The sequence below is a fragment of the Triturus cristatus genome, chromosome 3_1 (genome assembly GCF_964204655.1).
Source record: "Triturus cristatus chromosome 3_1, aTriCri1.1, whole genome shotgun sequence".
In the NCBI taxonomy this organism is placed as follows: domain Eukaryota; kingdom Metazoa; phylum Chordata; class Amphibia; order Caudata; family Salamandridae; genus Triturus; species Triturus cristatus.
In genome coordinates, this window is record NC_140583.1 from 761,534,802 (window position 1) to 761,541,907 (window position 7,106).

The window sequence follows — 7,106 nt, forward strand, 5'->3', positions numbered from 1 at the left end:
GGCGGGTGTTTGCAACAAAAACAGAGTGGGTACCGTAATACAGGCAAACCAGCTGTGTGCATTGGAGGTGCCAGGCTCCTCTGTACACAGGACCCTTGTATGTATTACGGATCCTGAGGCGACGGGTGCCCGCGCATTCTGCTGCCCAGGGCAACCGGTGCTAGCAGCGGGTAGAGTGCTTAAGAGCTGGCAGCGTTGCACCCGGCAGCCCTGTGAGCCACAGTGTTAGCCGCATATGCATGCATCCTTAACCGGACATAGTGCCAATATCGGCAACACTCCCCATCCCTCCCACAGCAATATCTTAGAGCAATAAACAGACAAGACACATTTTTAGTGGAGAAAATTGCTGCAGGTTTATTTGCATAACAAATATGCCAACATGGTGGGTTATCTTACGGGCGATCCCAGGGCAGGCAGCCCCTCGCCGCCTGCCCCCCTGATGAGCCAAAATTCACCGTGGCCCTCGCCAACCGGTGTTTGTTAGATTTGGGGGAGGGAATAGCCCCTCCCACCGGTGGACCCCCAGTCCACCCCCTTACTCACGCCCCCCCCCCTAAGAGGGGCGGAGCGTAGAGGCAACCCCCGGTTGCTCAGGTCCACAACCGCCCTTAGGACTAACTGGGCGCTGTCGCTCCTCCAGGGTCCAACGCGAGGACCTCCCTGGGGAAATTTGGCTTCAGCACCCTTACTGTGCTCCTGCTGAGGGTACCCTTACTGTACCTTACAGCCAATTGATAACTATGGGTTGTATGCTGGTCTTGAAGTGCACTGGTAACGGTGTTAACTGGGCTGTGCACGCTGGTCAGGGTGGCAGTGTTAACCGTGGGCTATACTGGCCCGTCAGGACCTGCCAGAGATAAGTGTCAATAAAATGGACTCCAACAAGCTGCGGGTACATCACTTCCCGTCTCGATAAAATGGAATCTATAAAGCTGCGATAATGCTTCTGGCCTTAAACACCATGGACTCCAATGAAATGAGCATTGACAGCTAATGTTTTCTCTCTCGACAGAAAGGCATTGACAAAAGTACTGAAGTGATATCACCTCCTGTCTCAATATAAGGAAGGAACTCTAAGGAGACAAGCACTGCAGTCACGTCATCTCCTGTCTCAATATATTGGACTCTAAAAAGCCATGCTTCAAGTCCCATTACTCCCCGTCTCAACAAAATGCACTCGAAAAAGATGAGCTGTCCCGCGACACACTTATAGTCTCAATTAAATGCCTTTACTTTACTCCGAGATATGCGCACAGAGTGACACCAGTTCCTGTCTCAAATAAACCTACTATTTTACCTGACCAGTGGACTTGCAGGTGGCTTTTTCTTTTTGCTTACCGAATGCAAAATAGGCCGTCTAATTGTCAAAGTTGCAAGAGACAGGTTCCAACCCGACAAGATGCCACTCCGGGTTACTTCCTGCACGTGTCTTCTACCAGTTCACTATCACATCTCGGTATTCGCCATCATAGTAGGCCTTCCTATTACCTGCTTATAATATGCTGCTCCATATGTGCAATGTAGAAGGCATGTCTTTGCAGTGTACAGCAGATAGGTATTGTTAACCATGAGGGCAATCAAATTACCACGGTGGATGCATTCTTACTGCACACTACGGGCTCCATCTACTGGTGGCTTTGGAGTACTGCAACACTATATACAAATATTATACTTTTCTCAACACCGTTGCTCTTCAGTCCCTGCGGTTCTAGTAAACACGCGTGCACGTACATATGCACACCCCCATTTTTTGCTGGAAGAGCTCTTTACAAGACTGTAATATGACTCGGCAAATGATCTCCGACAGCTCAGTCCAGTTCCACAGCTCCACGTTTAAATGATGTGGCGTAACAGACAGAGCGGCCTACTTTGGAACTGGGGACCAGGCGGGGGCTCATCCTGCGATTCTGGGCAAATCACTTAATCCACAGCATGCATAAAAACACAAAAATGAATGTGCCCCTATGTAATATAATTGGTGGTTATGTAAAGCACCCCAAAGCCTTCGGGTCGAGTTTGGGCTGTATAAAACTGAAAACAAAGGAAAATAGTTAGAGCTTGCCTAGTGACATCGCTTCCCGTCTATGTGAAATATATTTCATTGAGCTAATTACCCCAAAGACATTGCGCCGTAATTGACACAATTGACTACAATGAAAAGGTCATTATAGTAACCTCATTCCAAAGAGATGACTGTTGCATGACATCACTTCCTGTCTCAAAACATGACCCACCAACCTCCTCAAAAGACGAGCAGCCGGGCCACGTCATATCTGGGTTCCAGAACTTGTGCCCAGCCTGGGAGGGCCACTTTGACAGGAGTTTCTATGGGTGTCTGTCCAAGTGCCGAACCTCCCTCCCCTTTCATGGGTAGGACTTGTGGGCCTAGGATCACGGCACGGACCTTAAATAGAAGGCGCAGCTGTCTCTTATAGATGTAAACGAGCCAACCCTTTGCTCAGGGCTCCTCTCACATGTCGCCTTAACCACGCAGGCCCTGCGGACCATGTCTGGAGTTTCTTCAAGTGTACTCCGTTGCAGGGCAAGGAATTTCTATTCTGGGACCTGACTGCGCTTTTCGGAGAGGTGCCCAAGAGGCAAGAATGCCTCCCACCCGGGTGTCCGGTCTCCAATCCAACAAAGGGAGACCAGAAATAATGCCCTCCCCCCGGCGTCCGCCCCTCCCTGCCTGCTATAAAGAGGTTTCAAGGTGCTTGACTCTTGCTCGTCCTCGCACACAGTGGAAGTCAGGCGGCCCCTAACTACATGTAATAAACCAATGCGAGCTGTACAAGCAGCCAGTACTTGGGGGAGGGGCTTCCTTACCTTTCTCTTGCTTACTCCTTAAGTTCTCTCTCTTTCACTATGCTTGTATTTCTCTATTGTTCTCTCTATATTTCTCTTTCGTCCACCGATCCCTTCTCTCTCTCTGGAACACTGTCTCCCTCTATTTTCATTCTTCCTGTATTTGTTTCTCTGCTCCTTCCTTTCTCAGTGCCAAAGTATGTTTTTCCATTGTATTCTGAGTTCCTTTGCTTTGCTTTTTTTTAATTATTCTTGCAGCGGATGTGCTGCTAAGCTGGTGCCCTCTCATTAATTCCGACCATCTATCTTTTCTTTTACAGCAGTAAACAGCCATCATGTCTGACACCGAAGAAGTGTAAGTACCGAGATCCTTTGCTCAGCTCCTGCTGTGTATTTACCGCTCACCCCAGTGCCAGTCTGCCTCTACTAACCCTATAGATAAAAGGCCGCCTAGTAGACGCTGCGTAGTAGAACATTAATAACCCTGGGATGACATGTGTGGTGCTCAGCAGCGTCAGTATACATTAAAGCATGACTCCTTCGCCCCTACTCTCTTCGTTTTTCATAAATTCCAGTACAGAGTTGTAAAGTTTCCCGTGCATAGTCAATTTTTGGCTTTGCTTTGCGTTAATGGAATAATATGCTTTTTGCAAAATCAAACGTTGTTAAAAAACAAAGAATTGTGCCTGAAATTACAGTATTCTTTGTATTCACACCGCTTTCCCCTTTGTGAGATCCCTCTATGCGGAAAGCGGAAGTTCTCTGCCCTCTGTACAGTTCCTGCATTTTGTAGTCTTACTTGTTGCTAATCTATAGTTGCGTCTGTGTAATGTGTAAAAAGAGGAAGGATGTTATCATTATTTGCAGTGTACTCACTGTACTTTGGTATCTGCAATGTTTTAACGTAGGCTGATTTATAACATTTTTTCTTTGTCTCTTTTTTCCTTGTTTACCCATCTCTCCTTTCTTTCTTTCCATTCATGTTTCCCCAATCATTTTCCATCTTGACTTCGTTTCCCTCAAAATCTTTCTCATGTTCCCCACTCTCTAATCTGTCCCTCATCTACCCCCTCTCTCTCCCTCTCTCCTCCCTTCTTTCTCTCTCTCCGCCCTTCTCTCTCCCTCTCTCTTCACACTCTCTCACCGCTGTCTGTGTTCCATCCTCCTTTATATGCCCCCTTCCGCTTAACTTTCCCTTCCCTCTTTTGCCCTCGTGCTTTTAATCCTCTGCAGTGAACAGGGTAAGCCCTAAAATGTCTTACTTATGCACACTATCTGTTATAATGTCCTTGAAATGGAATATGAGCGCATAGCCTTGCAGTCGCCTTTCTGTTGTTATTTGGTGTATATGGGATTCGTATTTTGTGGCTGATACTGCTGGTGCCTGGCCCTTTTTTTTGCTTTAGTGAAGTCTATGTTTTTAGAAGTAGAGTAACACTGGGAGGAAAGGGCCTTCAGTACTTAATGCAGGATAAGGGGCGGTGGTGGGCAATTCAGGGAGAAAGCAAAAAAAAACACATGTACTCTCATGAAGGGCTGAATGAAAAAGAAAAAGCAGATTCCTGAATGTGAGCAGTGAGAGGATACAAGCCATGTAAGCAAAGGGATGATAAAGAGTCTCTGTTCCAGTGCAGGAACAGAAACCTGAAGAGGAAGGGAGACCATTGTATAACATACGAGCAAATGAGAGCAATAAGAAAGCCAAGCAATGCTAAGCAAAGGCCTGCCACAAAGCCCCCTGCAAGATTCTGGTAGGGTGCACAAGTGGTCTTTCATCAACAGCATAGGTGAGACCTAAACAGGAGCAGAGTCAAAGGGCGAGTGGGACACAGTGATCGTGAGACAGATACACAGACTCTTTCTATTTCACATATGCACACACCACTTTCTCCAGATGACTTCCATAACCTTATTGTAGATTACTGTAACTCAGCTGTCCCTTGGCTACTGAGCTAAGGTGTTTAGGATCAAAGTAAAGGTTTCTGCATTAAATTATTGGCGAAGCACGACATTAAGGTAGTTATAGTATGAAAAAGTGTTAGGCTGACTGGTCCACATAGTACACCATCTGCACCCGGATGGTGACTGCAGGGGTGTAATGCAGGACCTTGCTACACCTGTGGTGCAGAGAGGCCTCAACCCTTCAGGGGGCCCTAAGTCCTCCAAGGGGACCCCATTCAATGAATATTTGTGAGATATTAGGCCCCCCCTCATCACTTTCTACAAGGAGGCATCCTTTGGCGTGATGACACTGGGTGTTTGTGTGGGTCACTCAGACTTTACCCCACTTCTGAAGACGAGTCCAGTAGCCATAGTGTGGTTAGGTTCACACAGCGTGGACTAAACATGCCCACATGTTCACACAGTAGAAAATAAAGACAGTGAAAGCGACAGAAGAAAAGTTAGTGAATGATTTTGTGAGAGAAATTAAAAGAGAGCAGGAAGTAGGGCATTGGGAGGTAAATGGAGATCTCAGTAAAACTAAAAGTACTCGGGGTAGAGATAAGGAGTGAAATATTATAGAGAGAGGGGAGACTAAAGTACGCAAAGCCAAGAATGGAGGAAGACCAGGAACAAAGATTGATGGGATGGAGTGGGAGTCCCTAAGATAGAGTGACAGTCCTGGATGAATAGAAGAGCTGAGGATATTGAGAGGGGTAAATGGCTTTCAAACACACATCACACTCAATTGAGGGAGTAGTGGTCCAGTTTCTCACTGCTTAAGCCCACCGGGGTGTCCTGCACTTCATAACAGTGGCATTTTTGTTTAATCTATGAGGTCACCTTGGAGGAAAAGTCTGATCCACACTCTAGCGCTTTCTATCTATTTGCTGATGCTTTGTCCAGTCTCAATTCAGTGCCAAGGCTTTGTATATTTGTATTTATTTGTGTAGAGTCTGTGCCAAGGCTTCATGGTGCAGCATCAAAGGCTGTATGTGCATCTGTGTCTTTTTATGATATTGTTTGGCTTTTTCTTATTTTTCCATCTCTTCCATCTGATTGACACCGTGAAGAATACGAAGAAGAAGGTAAACGGGTGACCACTCACTACCCCACTCACTACCAACCTTTTCAGCAAACCCTTCCATTTCTACCCCTAATCTCATAATCCTTCTGAATCACTTCTCATTGGCTCTCTTTCCATCCCACACGTTACTAGTCAGTCAGGGGTTAGTGAGATGGGTACAGTAAACTCCCCCCCAAACTTTTGAAAGTTGGTAGATGTGCAGAGTACAGTTCATACATGAACATGTTCCATATATAATACTGAAGCTCCTAGGTATCAAGCTCTATGTGACCTCATCTCATGGGCTAGTTAGAGGAGGTGGTGGGGGGTTAGAGCAATGGGACGCTGAAACTGTATAATTTCACAGATTTTGGCTTGCTCTGTCCAAGTGCTCGTTCTCTTAAAAACTGTCACCCTATACTTTTTGAGTTAGCTGACAATTCTGGAAATGCTCTGCACTCGAACGCTAAGAATGACATGGCAACAGGACATGCTCTTTATTAGGATGTCTTGCATATGTCATGGGTATTTGTTTTTGCTAAATTGAAGGAATATGCATGATGTACAAGCTGAAATGTTATTGCCTTCATGTGCTTCCCATCAAAGAGAAACTGAAGACCAAGGATTCAAAGCTCAAAAACAGGACTAGAATAAATAAGATGGCGTTTATTGGGTACCCTAAAGTCATTATGATGGCGATAATGTCAATTTATTCCATGGATATTTTATTGCCTGCCTCCGCAGCCTTAGCAGGATGATCCCCGTGGCAGACAATAGTCTTCTAATGTGATCAAGTGATTATGTTTCCCACCTCACTGCTCCTCTCACATTCAGGTGTATTTAATGTGAAGGGTGGAGAAAAGGTTAATGAGAAGGATCTATTCCCCACTGACCCCAAAAGTTGACATTATCCTTTCCCCATCCTTTCATCTCGTGTGCCCCTCATTCTGCTCTAACCATCTTTTTATTCTTCATGTATAAAAAATCCCCTATACTCATCCATGAACATTAATGTATATTTACTGTGCATGAGATTTCAGCTTGACTCTTGCTTTAAATACATGTGGTCACACTAGTGGGGACCCTTCCCCCAAACAAAGGTGGATACAAACATACAGGCAGCGAAACATGTAAACTGTGGTATACAGCATTATAACTCTAGCACACATATAGCGATAGTATACATATTAACACAGTTGACACACACACACAAGTGACAGATACAATGACAAACAAACAAACTGACATACATCCAAAATTGGTATAGGCACACTGACTTAACTATAGGTCA